This window comes from Oncorhynchus kisutch, linkage group LG28 (assembly GCF_002021735.2).
Source record: "Oncorhynchus kisutch isolate 150728-3 linkage group LG28, Okis_V2, whole genome shotgun sequence".
Classification (NCBI taxonomy): Eukaryota; Metazoa; Chordata; class Actinopteri; order Salmoniformes; family Salmonidae; genus Oncorhynchus; species Oncorhynchus kisutch.
In genome coordinates this window covers 41,468,627-41,487,009 of record NC_034201.2, presented here as the reverse complement: position 1 = coordinate 41,487,009, position 18,383 = coordinate 41,468,627, and positions in this window count along the sequence as shown.

Below are 18,383 nucleotides of genomic sequence, written 5' to 3'. Positions count from 1 at the left end.
TTGAGAGCATCATGTCGAGATATATCACCACCTGGTATGGCAACTGCTCCGCCCACAACCGTAAGGCTCTCCAGAGGTTAGTGAGGTCTGCAAAACGCATCACAGGAAGGCCAAAAGAGCATCAAGACAACAACCACCTGAGCCACTGCCTGTTCACACTGCTATCATCCAGAAGGCGAGGTCAGTACAGGTGCATCAAAGCTGGGACCGAGAGAATGAAAAACAGATTCCATCTCAAGGCCATCAGACTGTTAAACAGCCATCACTAACATTGAGTGGCTGCTGCCAACATACTGAATCAAATCTCCAGCCACTTTAATAATTCAAAATTGGATGTAATAAATGTATTACATCTAGTCACTTTAAACAATGACACATTATATAATGTTTTCAAGTCCTACATTACTCATCTTATATGTATATACTGTACTCTATACCATCTACTGCATCTTGCCTATGCCGTTCTGCCATCATTCATCCATATATTTATATGTACATATTCTTATTCATGCCTTTACACTTGTGTGTATAAGGTAGTTGTTGTGTAATTGTTAGATTACTTGTTAGATATTACTGCGTGGTCGGAACTAGAAGCACAAGCATTTTACACGCATTAACATCTGCTCACCATGTGTATGTGACCAATAATATTTGATTTGATTTAAATATACACAGACCGCCACCCTTTGTCTTACTGGAGGTTGCTGTTCTATCTTGCCGATGCAGCGTAAAACCCTCCAGCTGTATGTTATTCATGTCGTCGTTCAACCACAACTCGGTGAAACATAAGATATTACAGTTTTTAATGTCCCGTTGGTAGGATAGTCATGATCATAATTATTCTATTTTGTTATCCTATGATTGTACTTTGGCTAATAATACTGATGGTAGAGGCAGATTACCCACTCGCCGTCGGAGGACTGATGGTAGAGGCAGATTACCCACTCGCCGTCGGAGGACTGATGGTAGAGGCAGATTACCCACTCGCCGTCGGAGGACTGATGGTAGAGGCAGATTACCCACTTGCCGTCGGAGGACTGATGGTAGAGGCAGATTACCCACTCACCGTCGGAGGACTGATGGTAGAGGCAGGTCCACTCGCCGTCGGATCCTTACTAGTCACCCAGACCTACGTCTCCGATATCTCCGTTTCTTTCTCTTGCGAATCACAGGTATTTGTTGGATGTCTGAAGTAAATCCCTTGCATCCGACTCGTTAAAGAAAAAATCATCTTCCAGTACGAGGGGGTGGTAATCGCTGTCCAGAATCTCTTTGCGGTCATAGGAGATGGTGGCAGAAACATTACGTACAAAACAATAATGCAAAAAAACACACAATAGCACAATTGGTTAGGAGACCGTAAAAAGGCAGCCATCTCCTCCGGCGTCATCTTGATATCCAGATCGCAGTGACTCCACCGAACACATACTGCCCTCTACTAATCAGTAACAGTCTGCCCAAGTGTCTGCACACATGTCCATTGATGACCAAATACAGTACCAGACAGAAGTTTGGACACACCTGCTCATTCAAGGGTTTTTCTTTATTTTTACTATTTTCTACATTGTAGAATTATAGTGAAGACATCAAGACTTTGAAATAACACATACGGAATCATGTAGTAACCAAAAAAGTGTTAAACAAATCAAAATATATTTTATATTTGAGATTCTTCAAAGTAGCCACCCTTTACCTTGATGACAGCTTTGCACACTCTTGGCATTCTCTCAACCAGCTTCATGAGGAATGCTTTTCCAACAGAGGAGGAGTTCCTACATATACTGAGCACTTGTTGGCTGCTTTTCCTTCACGCTGCGATCCAACTCATCCCAAACAAACTCAATTAGGTTGAGGTCGGTTTACGCTCTTAGCAAATTTTGTTCTATCTGGAACTTTAAAGGGTTCTTTGGATGTCCCCATAAGAGAACCCTTTCAAAAACCCTTTTTGGTTCCAGGTAGAACCCTTTTGGGTTGTATGTAGAACCCTTTCTGCAGAGGGTTCTCCTATGGGGACAGCTGAAGCACCATTTTCAAATATTTTGTCATCATAATACCCATAAAACCTAGCGGTCAAACACGGTGAAAAAACTGTTGGAAGCATTTCGTTTGATCGCTAGGTTTTATGGGTATTATGACTCATACTGTGGTACTCCAAATTTCCTGTAAGCAAGAGGGGAGGCCAGTGACACCATCAGACCAACTCCTTGAATGGCCTACTTCAACAGGAAAGTAACAAAATAGCTGGAGTCAGTCTTTAAGTATTTAAACATCAAATACACATCTGATTTGAATCTCATTAATTAGCATTTCTCTTTTCCCCTCCCCAATGCAGATGATCTCTTTAATCTTCCAATCTCATGCAGGGACGGCTACGGTAAATTAGCATAAGAAAAGCATTATGGTGCAATGCATCTGACTGCTGATGATTAAATGTGTCAATGTTGTAATTGTTTCAGTGCCTATATCAAATAAATGAATAACTAAGCAGAATAAGCAGCAGAAGTAGATGGTTTGTGATAAACACACATTGTTCTGACGTGAACGATAAATAACGCTATAGGTCTTTGGATGACTTCGTCAGTGATTATTGGAATGTTGTCTGAACTGAATATGATCCATTTTGCCTCAAATGTGCTCAAAAACATAACAGCAATTTGCTACCATATAGGGTGGCTAGCTGTTGCCCTTAATGTTTTGTGGCCTCCTAGGGTAGGTCATTACACAGAGGAGAGATTGCAATGTGCATTTAAGTGTATGAGGTAGAACAGTGCTGCATTCTGATTCATACAGTACACTATGTCCAGCATGCATGCCTATAGCCTTATTCGTAAAGCATAAACAACCAGAAAAAAACATAGCTTGCTTGCTGAAGAGAGTTCCAACAGCTAATCACCCTTTTCCAATTAGCGTTCAAATGATGCATGTATGAGTTAGTTTCTTTACAGTTCTGCTGTGGAGATAAAACCTAGGTGAGTGATTCAGCACCAACAGCACAGCAGCATAGCAATTATTTTAGGCTACGTGGTGTGTTCTTCCCCCTGTTCCCCCTACCCCCTCACATGCTGTGAAGGGAGTAGCATCATGAATCATGAAGAAATGTGCGAGCCTCCATATTTTGATGACCTGTGGCTCCCCACATACATCACAGTCTGCCAGGTGGGTTCACCAGATATGTAGTCTAGGGTTTCCGTACATTATTGTTTCTGTGGGGCACTTTCCCCCTACGTCCTTAGGGAGTCACTCTAAAATAGAATAGATTGGTAGGGGGCTACTGGCATGAAGTAGGGACAAATCCATAACATACAGATGTAGGATCTTAATTTGATCACCCTGTTTCAGGATAACTTTTTATTTGAGGTTGTGTTTGAGGTTTAAAAATGTTTCTGAAGTTTTATTTCCATTTAGAAACTTCAGACTTGATTTGCCCTTACAAAAAATGTAGCAACCCCTACAAATATTCTCATTAGTTATAATCCACATAATAATTCACATTTACTGTTGCTGCTGGATTATTTTCCTGCTGTAGTAAACTGACTCAAATTAAGATCCTACATCTGTACAGTATGGTGTTCTGATCTATGAAGACTGGAGGGAGAAGCAGAGAAATGTTGTTCATCAAAACAACTGGAGACCAAGCATACTGGCACAATGTCCAGACTACTTGCAAACAGAAAATCAATTATAAGATGACTGTTCAATCAGGTATCCATTGTGCCTAATACTACCTAACAACCACAGCTAGGTGCCCTTGAACAGATAACATATGACCTAACATCTCAGGAATATAATAGTATAACACACACTGTATACATGAGTCAGTTTAGAGGGAGGAGTATTCCATTTGTGAGGCAATACATACATAAACCAATGTACACTATATACCACATACTCAGGTTACTTGTATGGAAGTGCTGTCCTTCAGTTAGAGCAAAAACACCCTACTCTGTGGGTGCAATACATGGGGGTGGTATACTTTATGACAATGTCACTGGTCGTGATTGAGTTTGATAATTTATCTTCATGCAAGTGGTCAGCATGGACTTCCGATTCGTGTGTGGCTTTGGAATATCCTCCAGCAAGAGCTGGCTAGATAGTGTCACATTCTATAGCCCGATCTCTCCTCTCATGTAATTAGAGGGGACGCTTTTGTAAACATTTCGGGGAACTATGACAGACTGCTGCGAAGTTGCCAGCAGGCGCCACTTTCACAAATAAATATAAGAGTAGAAATACATCTGAGCAAAAAGTTAAAAGAACCAAATGAATGAAAGAACAATAACAATTAACTCAATGAGCGTCTACAAACACACAGCCCTCGAAGAAGTAAGAAAGTAAGTACACACAGTCCAAAGTGGCCTCATTTAGCATTTAGTATTTATTAGGATCCCCATTAGCTGCTGCCAAGACAGCAGGTACTCTTCCTGGGGTCCAAACAGGGTTAAAACAGTAACATCACATCAAAACACAACAACAGGCTACATCATGAATAACACAATACGTCATACAAGACATTATTACATTATTAATTTAATATTACAAAAGTACAATATAAAATCCACAATACCACAACATTACAGTGTGTGTGTGTGTGTAGAGTGAGTGTGTTAGTGTGTGTGCATGTGTATTTGTGTGTGTACGTGTCTCTCTTCACAGTCTGCGATGTACCTTGAGGTGTTGTTTCATCTGTTTTATAAATCTGATTGTACGGCCCACCTCACTTGATGTGGAAGAGAGCTCCATTTAGTCATGGCTCTATGCAGTACTGTGCGTTTCCCAGAGTCTGTTAAGGACTTGGGGACTGTGAAAAGACCCCTGGTGGGGTGTGTATGGGTGTCTGAGCTGTGTGCTAGTCTTTTGAACAGACAGCTCGGTGCTTTTGACCTTGTCAATACCTATCACAAAGACAAATAGTGATGCAGTCAATCTCTCCTCTACTTTGAGCCAGGAGAGATTTACATGCATTATGGATCTCTGTGTACATTTAGCTTCTTATGGCTGGGGGGCAGTATTGAGTAGCTTGGATGAAAAGTTGCCCAAAGTAAATGGCCTGCCCCTCGGTCTCAGTTCCTAATATATGCATATTATTATTAGTATTGGATAGAAAACACTCTAAAGTTTCTAAAACTGTTTGAATGATGGCTGTGAGTATAACAGAACTCATATGGCAGGCAAGATCCTGAGGAGAAATCAAAACAGGAAGTGAGAAATCTTAGCTTTGTATGTATTCACCACAGTCCCCAATGAAATCCCCTTGAGATATTAATGATGTTGCACTGCCTAGGGGTTCCACTAGATGTCAACCATCTATAGAAATTTGAATGAGACTTCTCCTGTTTTGTGGGAGTGAATGAGAGCAGAATCTATCAGGTGTCTGGCAGTCAGCCATTTTCTGATCACGCTTATTCCTCATGGTATCCACTTGTGTTCCATTGCTCATGAAGACACAAAGGAATACTCCGGTTGGAACTTTATTGAAGCTATATATTAAAAAAACATCCTAATGATTGATTCTGTACTTAGTTTGAAATGTTTCTTTGACCTGTAATATAACCTTTTGAAGTTTTTGTCCGACGTAACGCTGACCAGGATGAGCGTTTGGATATGTATACCAAACGCGCTAACAAAAGAAGATATTTGGACATAAATAACGGACATTATCGAACAAAACAAACATTTATTTTGGACCTGGGATTCCTGGAGTGCTTTCTGATGTAGATCATCAAAGGTAAGGGAATATTTATAATGTAATTTCTTGTTTATGTTGACGCCATCATTGCGGCTATTGTGACTTTTACTTCTGAGCCGTCTCAGATTACTGCGTAGTTTTCTTTTTCCGTAAAGTACTTTTTAAATCTGACTTAGCGGTGGCATTAAGGAGAGGTATATCTATAATTCTATGTGTATAACTTGTATTATCATCTACATTTATGATGAGTATTTCTGTTGAATGATGTGGCTATGCAAAATCACTGGATGTTTTTGGAAGTAGTGAATGTAACGTGCCAATGTAAACTCATATTTTGATAAATATGAACTTTATCAAACAAATAATACATGTATTGTGTAACATGAAGTCCTATGAGTGTCATCTGATGAAGATGATCAAAGGTTAGGGATTCATTTTCTCTCTATTTGTGGTTTTTGTGGCTGGGAAATCTTTGGCTGGAAAAATGGCTGTGTTTTTCTGTGGCTATGTGGTGACCTAACATAATCGTTTGTAGTGCTTTTGCTGTAAAGCATATTTGAAATTGGACACTGTGGTGGGATTAACAACAAGATTAGCTTTAAATTGGTATGAGATACATGTATGTTTGAGGAATTTTTATTTAGATTTTTCATGTTTTGAAATTGGCGCTCTGCACTTTCACTGGTTGTCATCATATCGCTCCCGTTAACGGGATTGCAGCCATAAGAAGTTTTTTAAGGGCCAGGCTTGCTGCTCTGTTCTGGGCCAACTTTAATTTGCATATGTCCCTCTTTGTGGAACTAGTCCAAATGTGATACAACTAAGGCCTATAGAACTTGTTAAGTTGATTGTGATGTCAAGAAAGCAGAGCAGCGCTGTATCACAGACAGACCTCTCTGGCAGGTAGCCTGGCAGTTAAGAGCATTCGTCCAGTAATCGAAAGGTCGCTGGTTTAAATCCACACGCCAACAAGTTGAAATGTGCCCTTGAGAAAGGTAATTAACCCTTATTGCTCTAGGGTCGCTGTCAATAATGGCTGATCCCTGGCTCTGACCCCACTGTCAGGGGAAGTGGGATATGCAAATAAACACATTTCCAATTCACACGTAAAATACGACAAATATAAGCACCCCACCAATTGTGATTATTATCTTAACTACCGTTGCATCTATATGTTTTGACCATGTCAGTTTGCAATCTAGGGTTACACCAAGCAGTTTAGTCTCCTCAACTTGTTCAATTGCCTCAATATTGTAAAGGATTTATTCTTATTTCCAATTCACCGGATTTATTGTTATTTCCGATTCACCGGATTCAATGCTAAACACATCCTAAAAACCATGACATAACAAGCCCCCTATTATGTGAATTCTTGTGGTGCTGATGGACCGAGTGCCACTGGGAGCGTTAACCAAATAGAGCAGCAATGAGCTGGACTGGAGTTAACTCTATTTGAGCACCAGAGGTCCAAGCACAGTAGCTTTTAATTACTCCGTAACAGAGCTCTTAAAAGGCACTGATACATGACTGGCTGATAACACCTGCCCGGCCAGGCCATATTGTATTTGCCATGCCTGGGAGTGATGGAAAGTGCAGTTAATCAAACTGCCACTGTGAAAAAAAATCTGCTCCCCCCTCCCCCCCTCTCTGGCTAACAGGAATCAATGTCCTGGCTGGTTATTTGTGGAATCACATCCTGTGCTGCGATGTTTCCGTCCAAGGTCAGCTCACGCAGCACTTTGGGTTCCATTATTTACCCGTGTGATCTGTGATAACCATATTGGGTTGTCGTAGGCCTTGGGGTCTCTTGAGGCAGGGTTTCCCAAACTCGGTCGTGAGGTCCCGCCTGGATGCACGTTTTGCTTTTTGTCCTAGCACTACACCGCTGATTCAAATAATTAAAGATTGTTGATGAGTTAGGTGGGGGGACCCTGTTCTGAGGGACCTATTGCCAGGGTTACTCATTATTCTGCTAAAAAGACAGACTTACTGTGTTTAAACCAGGAGAGATTGACATGCATGTTATAGATTTTATCCCTCCATGTACATTTTACATGGAGGGATAGCCGTGCTTCTCTACTGTAATTCTCCATAGGAGTTATTCAAATCACTTCTATAGAGGCAGACAGCATGCACTATGGGGGTGCCAAGTGGATGAGTGTGGAGAACGGTACTGCTCGAGGATGCCTTTTAGAGGATTAATAATGCACTTTGGCTGAATTAAATCTCAGTATTATGGGAAGACTCAGGACATACAGGAACTGAACTAATCCTATTCTACTTTTTGGTACAATACCTTTCTTTTCGGGGAATAGAAAAGCATTTTCAATTCAATGGTTCCGATTGATGTTGTTGCCACTGTTACACAGCCACATAACCTCTCATGTCACACTTGAATAGATCTGACTGTCATTGTGTCTTGTTGGTGCATGAAGCTTTGTCTTTCATGCAGAGAGAGGATTGTTCCCCACAAACAAAAAATACTATTCACAGGAAAGTCTGTTTGCTTGGAAAGTTTTTAGAAGGGTTGGAACCAAATGGAATGTGATTTTTACAGTTAATAATAATCTCATGCCCTTTGTGCCTATAGCTAACATGCAACAAAGGTTTATAGCTTATATGTTGAAGACTTGTTGTGTCAGGTTGATGACATGTTATTACAGTCCATTCCCCAAGCTGTTTGAGGGACTTGGTAAATAAACGCACCACCTTGTGTGTACTGAATCACCACATGCATCTATTTTACTCACAAACAAAACCACATTTATACAAGTCTTCTCTATAGTGACAAAAGTGATTTTCTCTAAACAAAGTATCTACACCCACGCCACTTTCTGTTGCATTAGCCTAACTCACTACGCACTACAGTATGTGTTTGTGTAATCACTTTCACTCTCATCTTGTTGTTCAGATGTGTTAGGTTGTATGTTAGGTAAAGCCTACACTCTTAGAAGAAAAGCTGCTATCTAGAACCTAAAAGGGTTATTTGGCTGTCCCCATAGGAAAACCCTTTTGGTTTCAGGTAGAACCCGTTTCAGTTCCATGTAGAACCCTTTCTACAAAGGGTTTTACATGGAACCCAAAAGGGTTCTACCTAGAACCAAAAAGGGTCATCCAATGGGGACAGCCAAATAACAATTTTGGAAGCCTTTTTTTTTTACTAAGAGTGCAGAGTTAAAATAAGATATTGGTGGTGCTATTTTGTGTAACGTTACTGTTCTTGTCACAGCTGCAGGGACAAAGGGAGCTGGAGCACATGTTTCTTTGCCACATGTATTTATTGAAAAGATGAGAGGATGCTATGTTTTCCTCTATGAATCCCCAGTTTGCCTCAATCTGCTGTGCAATAACTCTAACCCATGGGAAGACGTGGTCCCCATCCAATAACTCTAACCCATGGGAAGACGTGGTCCCCATCCAATAACTCTAACCCATGGGAAGACGTGGTCCCCATCCAATAACTCTAACCCATGGGAAGACGTGGTCCCCATCCAATAACTCTAACCCATGGGAAGACGTGGTCCCCATCCAATAACTCTAACCCATGGGAAGACGTGGTCCCCATCCAATAACTCTAACCCATGGGAAGATGTGGTCCCCATCCAATAACTCTAACCCATGGGAAGACGTGGTCCCCATCCAATAACTCTAACCCATGGGAAGACGTGGTCCCCATCCAATAACTCTAACCCATGGGAAGACGTGGTCCCCATCCAATAACTCTAACCCATGGGAAGACGTGGTCCCCATCCAATAACTCTAACCCATGGGAAGACGTGGTCCCCATCCAATAACTCTAACCCATGGGAAGACGTGGTCCCCATCCAATAACTCTAACCCATGGGAAGACGTGGTCCCCATCCAATAACTCTAACCCATGGGAAGACGTGGTCCCCATCCAATCTGCTGTGCAATAACTCTAACCCATGGGAAGACGTGGTCCCCATCCAATGAGAGCTGTTTTGGAATGGGAAAGTATAACCTTATTTGCAAAGTGATTTTTAAACCCCCACCAGGGCCATTTAATAAACTATCATGAAAGCTTTATGAAAAATGATATGAATACTATAGATCCCGAGTCCCGACTCTGACCTCGTCTCATCTGCCTGGCAAAAAGTTGTCTGCCTCGATGTAATGAATTATTTTCAAACTTTCCACCCATAATTCCTCCCTGACTGTAAGGTATTTATTTTGCCTTCTGCCATTGCTGGTGGTACAATATGGCCTCCCAAAAGAATACAGAGTATATTGTGTGCAGGAAGAATATAATAACAATGTTTTCCATCCAGAACAAACATGATTATTCTGAGGGGGCGGATAGGCAATTCAAAGTAGAGAATGTCCACGGCAGATTACAAATCTTCACATTTAGCACTTCTAAATTCAACATTTTGCGCAAAAAATAGACATTATTACATGATTATTATGATCAACATAAATAGCTTAATGAAAGGGCAAAGGGCTGCAAAGGAGGACTATGAAAGAAAATAAACCAGTGAGCTCTGCTTCATCTCAAATCAGGATGTTCTCCTCTTGACTACCCGTATGTATCCATGCGAAACAAAGAAGATGTATATTAAATGGAACATTACGTTATAGAGAGCACCCACTGAGCTGTGCATTATGCATATATGAGACATAAAAGGAACCGACCTCAAGACCTCTGACTCCCTCCCTCCTTCCCCCATCTCCCTCCTATATCTGCGCCATCAGGGACGTGTCACGCGTCACGCGCCATGCTGTTCACTACAGCCCAGCTATCCTGCTGATAGGAAGGGGAATGTCTGGAGGCCAGGAAAGGGTCACGTGTTCTGGGGGAAGATGGAGGAGAGGTCTCCGGACCAGCGAGAGGTCAGACGAGCGGCACGGCCTTGGGCCTGGCAGTGCTCACATTGCGCAGCATCACAGATAGCTATATTTAGGCAGAGGAAATGCCCTCACAGGTCACAGCACTTTAATGTCACTTGTTTGGTTTCAGACTGTACAGGAGCAACATCATCTCTCTCTTTCTCTAATCCTCTCTCTCCCATCCTCTCTCTCTTTCTCTCGCTACAGGTCTATCTGTCCATCTGTTTTTCACGCTTCCCTCTCGTCTCTCTCATCCAAATAAAAGATTTATCATTGCTTACACGTTTGCACTACCTTGCACTAATGCAAGCATTATCTTGCTAGTAATATGTTGCACACAAATAGCCCACAACTAGATTTTTTTGCACAACAGAAATAACAACACATGTTGAAAATCTGTTGTGTTGTTCAATGTACACGTAACCAGGTCAAAAATAACGATATACGGTTCACAATTCTCCCACATAGGGAAATAGAGACTGCAAGAAGAGCCCTGTGTCTTCAGGCTATTCGGTGTGGGAGAATGGGAAATGTGGGTACCCGGTGTCCAAGTAGGTTACACATAACTGTGTGTGTGGAAAATATTTCATCACAGGTAAGACATTTAACTTGTTTAGTATAGTCCGTTTGTAACTCCACTCACTACTTGTAGCTTTATAGTCAGTTTTTTGTTGTTGTTGGTCTTGGCTAGCTTAATGTTCCGGCCGGTAGCTAGCTAGGACTCACTCACAAGTGGCTGCTAGCATCTTCATGAAAAGGGGTGAAGGAAGCCCTACAATATGATGTTTTTCTAAGTGGTAGGAACAGTAGGGAGCAGGCAATGTTGAAAAGTCATCTTTACACATGTTGTACTTTTCTTAAGTGTAGTTTTGTAATTGACTAAAACAAGCAGACAACCAGAAGATTGTGTTTGAAAAAGGTGACGTTTTTTCTGTGAGCCAATGGGGTAACCTAGGTTACCACAGGTTGTTTTCCTTACAGGCGGGCATGGTTGCGATGGTCTATGTGCTTCCTTAATTAACGAATGCCAAAAACAATTAAAAACAGTTTGTGACAGCCTGGAAGCATTCTACCCGGTACCACTAGCCTGCTGTGTAACACTCATTACCTGTAGTACATGTTGTCACAACCAATCACAACAGACTGCTACAGTATGCATATATTATTTTGTATACTTAATGTGTCTACTAGGTGGTCTATTCCCAAGGTTTAATGGAGGGCAGAAATGAACAAGGGAAATGCCATATGTTCCTCTGTACTCTTACTGTTAGTAGAATATAGAAGAACACAGCTTTCTGCTAATGTGATACATTTTTGTTTTCATGACAAATCAACAGCCCTCTCCAGCATTCGGATTACATTTTTTACTTGAGCCACCCAACAAAAATGCTCAAAAATCAATTCCCCAGACTTTTATACTACCTTGTCCAGTATGAGGTCCACTGGCAAGTTTACTAGCATCCAGGTGTGATCACAGGACACCAAAAAAATGTTTTTCCTGAAATGTGCGACTGTTTTGTATCAAGTCTCCACAGTATCTCTAACAATGCTACTGTTTTCAACCTAACATATCTATCTAGACAAACATCTCATGGATAAATCATGCAATTAACACTTCTTAAAAAACACAGTGAACACGGTTATTCCTCTGCCCGGATGATGTTGTCTGCGGGTGTGACAACTGCATCTCTGTATAAAGTATGCTTTAGCTAGTATAGTATGTTGTGTAACATTGACATTGTGGAGGCCTCTTAAAAACAGGGGAGGACACCATCCATGCCAATGTAAAAAGTGAGGCATTGAAAGCATGGCTGGCTCCAGAGTATCCTCTGTCCTTATGTAACGGAGGCCTGTCACTGTGACTCAGCATCAGCGTTGAAGTGCAGAGCACAGCAACATGGGCCTTGTTAATGTTGACCCAATTTAACAGGCGTGCAGCCAGGCAGGAAGGCACCGCATGTCACTCCACAACATCAATTCAGCAGCTGATGATTTACAACTGAACCCACCTGATAATTATAGAGAGACGTTTTTAAAACAGGTGACATTGCTGCCTGTCTCGGCAGGTAGGGAGGGACACCTCAGACTATACACTGGCTGAGAGTCTCATGAGGAGGTTTAGTGACAGTAGAGCCTCTACCATAGAGAGGGTTTGGCTTGGGAAATGTACAGACTAGGTGCCGCTGTACTGGCTTTAGTCCAAGAGTGCATAGTGCTCCTTTTCAGTCTACAGATTTGATAATATCTTATTGAGGGAACAGATCCGGGCCATAGTCTCCATAGAGAGAGTGTTACTATCGTCGACCCCACTGGGTTCCATCCCAGACACTGTTGCATGCTGCCATCTGCACTAATAACCTCTAACTGAATGATTCATGTGTGTCTGAAGGGGTTGGGTGCTGTTTGAAACTTCAAGGCCCAGTGCAGTCAAAAGCGTAATATCCTGTATTTTATATTTCCACACTATGAAGTTGGAATAATACTGAAATTTATCATGATAATGCTCTTTTAGTGTAAGCGCTGTTTGACAAGATGGGAATGGCGTTTTGACCTGCCTGGTCACATTAACTATCAAATGAGTTAATAGACCAATAAGACAGAGAGTTCCAAACCTCTCTGCCAATGGCAGCTAGTTTTCAGTTTCCCCCTCCCCACTCAGACCACTCCCAGACAGTCCTAGCAAAATTCTTGCTTGAGAAATTGCGATTTGCTAAGAAGTTAATTTTGTTCCTTGTTTCCAATAAAAATGGTCAAAAGGTACCTAATTGTTACCCAGAAATGATTTGATACGGAGATAAAAAAAATAAATTAAAGCAGAAGCTGCATTGGACCTTTAAACAATCAGAACCAGACTAGACACGGGTCAAAAATAAGTAAATGAAATGTAATTTCCCCTGAGGGTGTTACTGTGTGTGGCTTTTGTTTATTAGCTTGCAGCAAAACCATACAGGGCCTACTGTACATCCAAATACATTCACAGTGTGAAAAGGAAACACACACATCAATGCTCTGAGGCAGATGATTCTGCACAGCTCTGCCACCCCCACGGAAATATCTGGCTTAGTTTAGATTGGCGCCGTCGCTATATATAGGCCTCCCTAAAAGCTAAAGAAATAAATAAACGATTGATTATCTGTCATCACATGTTACTCATCACACATCACCCAGCGACGCTGCGGTCGTGGTGTGCATGCAGAGATGGAGGTGGCACTGGTGTCGCCGTGTTTCCAATTAGCTTTTTGGGAGTGTGCACATTATGGTACAGTGCTGTAGCTGCTCTCAGTGTGCTCCGACACAGACAGGTGATCAAACCACAGGGCTGTTAGGGGGAGGAGAGGAAGCTGGAGACGAGGGGTAGGAAGGATGATGCTTATAGAGGGGCCAACGATACAGTACAGAGTGTCTGTTAGGAGGAGGGGTAGAAGCTGGAGGGGAGGTGCTTATAGAGGGGTCAATGATACAGTAAAGAGTGTCTGTTAGGAGGAGGGGAAGAAGCTGGAGGGGGGGGATGCTTATAGAGGGGTCAATGATACAGTAAAGAGTGGCTGTTAGGAGGAGGAGGAGGAGAAGCTTATTGAGGGGTCAATGAGACATTAAGATTCCTCTGAGGACAGCTAATTACATCTCCACAGCTGTCTGATCAAAGTTTTCACAACTGAACCGGCTGCATATTTACCTGGTAAGCATAAACAGAATGCTTCACAACCATGGTTCACTTCCCACCATCTGTACAATGTCAAAGTCCAACTTAAAGGAATACTTTTGGCAATGAGGCCAGTTATCTACTTTCCCAGAATCAGGTGAACTCATGGATACCATTGTTATGTCTCTGTGTCCAGTATGAAGGTAGTTACCTATAGTATAGGTAGTTTCATTAGGCTTTCATTAGACTATGATGGGTATCTGCTAGCATGCTAGTCAATTCCCTGAAACTACAGGAGGTTGCTGGCACCTTAATTGGGGAGAACGGGCTTGTGGTAATGGCTGGAGCGGAATTGGTGGAATGGTATCAAATACATCAAACACATGGTTTCCATGTGGCTCCTGCCAACATACTCAGATCTCAAATCTCTAGCCACTTTAATAATTAAAAATTGGATGTAATAAATGTATCACTAGTCACTTTAATATAATGACACTTTATATAATGTTTACATACCCTACATTACTCATCTCATATGTATATACTGTGCTCCAAACCATCTACTGCATCTTGCCTATGCCTTTCGGCCATCGCTCATTCACATATTTATATGTACATATTATTTTTCATTCCTTTACATTTGTGTGTGTATAAGGTAGTTGTTGTGAAATGTTTTGTGTACTTGTTAGATATTACTGCATGGTCGGAACTAGAAGCACAATAATTTCACTACACTCACATTAACATCTGCTAACCATGTGTATGTGACCAATACAATTTGATTTGATTTGATATTATGAGCCGTCCTCCCCTCAGCAACCTCCTGTGCCTGGAACTACCTCAAATTGGTACACAAGGACAAATACTGTACACAAGGACATACAAATGGTATCTACTAGTTTGTCTGACTCGGAGGAAGTAGATAACGGGCCTCATTGCCAAAATCTTGAAGTATCCCTTGAACATAATGATATGGTTTTTACAATGACACTTCACACCGATGACAGTAATAACTCCAGCCGGTAAGCAGGCAGATGAACTGAAACTCCCATCAGCACAGATGTGCTGGTGCATTCTCCTAATGTTCACACATTCTTTCTCTCTCTTCCTCTGTATCTCCTTTGTCATCAATTGATGATGCCTGTTTAATGAGTGTGTTTGTGTTGTAGAGTGTTGTACTCTTTGGCTTGAGACTGTAGGCTCAGGTGACTGTCAATGCATCAGATTAAACCCACAACCATGGTTCACTTCCCACCATCTGTAATACCTGAGGTCTTTCAGATCCTAGGATTTCTCTCCATGCAATGGGGGGAAAATAGATCATTTGATGTGTGTCACGAATCGGTCGACTGTGTGTGTTTGTTTGACTTTCAACTCTGGTTGTGACGCTTCCTGTGCACGCCGACAGTGATGACTCTATTTTCGTCAATGAATAGAGATTTAAATTGAGATAAATGCAGTCAGGCGTCCAAACAACTCTCAGGCATTCTCTGATGATAATATTAGCATTACATAGAAACGCATTGGACTTGGTTAGACTTCACTATTAGCATGAATCATCTGTCATTAATTAATCATAAACTCAGAGTACAGAGGCAAATATTAATCAGAGGATGGAATTGAAAATGTGTGTATGAGTAATTAAATGGAGACCTCCCTTTATACTCACCTTTAGTGTGGAGTACCCTATAGAAATTAGGAGGGAATCTTCATGTTAAAAAGAGATCAACTGAACTTCAAGAATTCAACACACATAGAGAGAGACCAAATTGAATTATCTTAAAGCTACTTGAACACAGAGACAATGTCATGGGGCTAATAAGGTACAGGCTCTACAGGCATAATAAGGACTTTAATTATGTCCTAAATGAACTAGCCAAAAGAGACTAATAAACACAGCTATGTTCCATTACGATTAAATCAACCAAACCAGAGGTCATTACAATACTACTAGTTGAGCAGCATGCAGAGAAGAAGCAAACTGGAATGGTTTTAATGAGGCCCTGTATACAGACCGGCTCATTGTCCCAAAGTGATGTCAACACTGTGCTGCCATTCCAATGCATAATGAAGAGGAAATGACATCACCAAGACCCCAGGATGACCAAGCAAAATCTGCCTTGAAGGCGAATGCTTCAGACCAGACTAGAGTTAAGGAGTAGTGCTAGGCACAGCGAAGGGAATCAGTCAGGCATCTAGACATCCACCACCGTCTTTAAATATGAATTGGTCAGCCAGCCTCCTACTCAATCTCTCATAGCCCAAGAGGAATTTACACAGAGTGAAACCACATGACAGCTGAGATCTCAATTAACTGAAAGTCATTTCATCTGACTGTGGCAAAATTTGTTTAGCCCCAAGCTGTCATTTAAAAAAATAACATATTTGCTGACTTGTCAATCTGGAAGCCAATATAACTCCTGTCAGAAAATACGATTTGAAACCGGATCAACAGTAATGAGCTTTCAAAGGCTCACTGGTCCTCTAATGTGCTTTAATATGATGTTCTGTTTTATCCATTAGAAAAATTCTGGTATATCCAGTTATCTGTTCACACTAGATAACAAAGAGATTTAGTTGTAGTGAGTTGTAGTGCTATTCTGCTTCTGCTGTCTTGAGGGTTTACATTTCAATATGATTCCCATAAGATTCCCTGCTTCACTGGCTGCAATCTCTGTGCTATGTATAAGACTAATAAAAATAACTTTATAGTGCTTCACCTCATAAAATAATACAAATAGACTGAAGGAAGGAGAAAGAAACAGGATAGATAATTAAAATCATACTGAAATAATACATTAAAAAGCATTTTTATAAAAGTGTGTCTTCAGCAGGGATTTAAAAAGAGGCACTGAATCTGCAAGCCTGATCACCTCTGGCAGACCATTCCAAAGTCTATGCATATCCTGGCAATGCATATTTCAACCACATGCTCCCTGTTTGTATTCCCGGCTTCCCTCCACCTCTACGTTTCTGTTGTCCCTGTCAGGAAGACTACACTGGAAGTGACAGAAACTGATATTAGATAGTAAATCCAGCCTTAGTATTCACCAACATCTGTGTGTTAACCTACAGTGATCATGGTCCTTGCATTGTAATAAATACACTCATTGAAGTTCATTGGTCTGTTCTGTTCGGAAACATCTGATGTACACAACTGAAGATCACATGGAGGAATATTAACTCATGACTGTGGACAGATGGGGAGACAAATGGACCATCATTTTCTATTCCATCATTATCTGACACATGCAAACCCAGCCAGACAGTACAATGCAGATGCTGACAGCTTGCCACAGAACAAGTCATGTGCATGATGTGTAGGCTATATAGACAGATCATCCAGTGTCAGAGAAAACAACCTGTCGTACCATCCTGGGGATGTATCTCTATTTAAACCTTTAAATGGTGCCAAAGATGGCTGCCATAGTACTTCTATAAATAGACAGGAGCAATAATACATCAAGAGCCATTCTCATCATCTTTGAGTTAAAGCTAATACATTATTATGAGTGTGAAGATTGGGCTGCAGTGGATATCTGCCTTCCTACGGGCTCCTGACCAATTCTGATATTGTTTCTTTACCCTGATCATACATAATATTTCCACTATCTCCTATGACCTAATGCAGCTTCTGGCCATCACTAACCTCGATTTGGATGAAGATTTCTATATTGGTTGAAAAGATAAAAGGCAACATATAAGGTCCCATGCTACATGAGCTGAAATAAAATACATTTTCCATACTCTCAAAAAGCTTATTTCTCTCAAATGTTGTGTACAAATTTGTTTACATCCCTGTTAGTGACCGTTTTATCCTTGGCCAGGATAATCCTTCCACCTGACAGGTGTGGCATATCAAGAAGCTGATTAAACAGCATGATCATTTCGCAAATTAACACAATAAATCGGCACTCTAAAATGTGCAGTTTTTCTATATTTTTCATGGTTGTATATTTACCACCACAAACCGATGCTGGCACCTAGATCGCAGTCAATGTGCTTTATAGGGCCATAACCAAACAAGAAAGTGTTTGGCTGGTATTTTTAATGCAGGGAAAGTGAAATCTGTTTTACCTCATTTTTACCAGCAAATCACCAGTGTAATTAGAGGGGATTTTGTTTTTAGATCACCTTCACTCCACACACAGAAACACAATTACAAATCTCTCCCTCGCCCTCCATTTGGCAAATCTGACCATAACA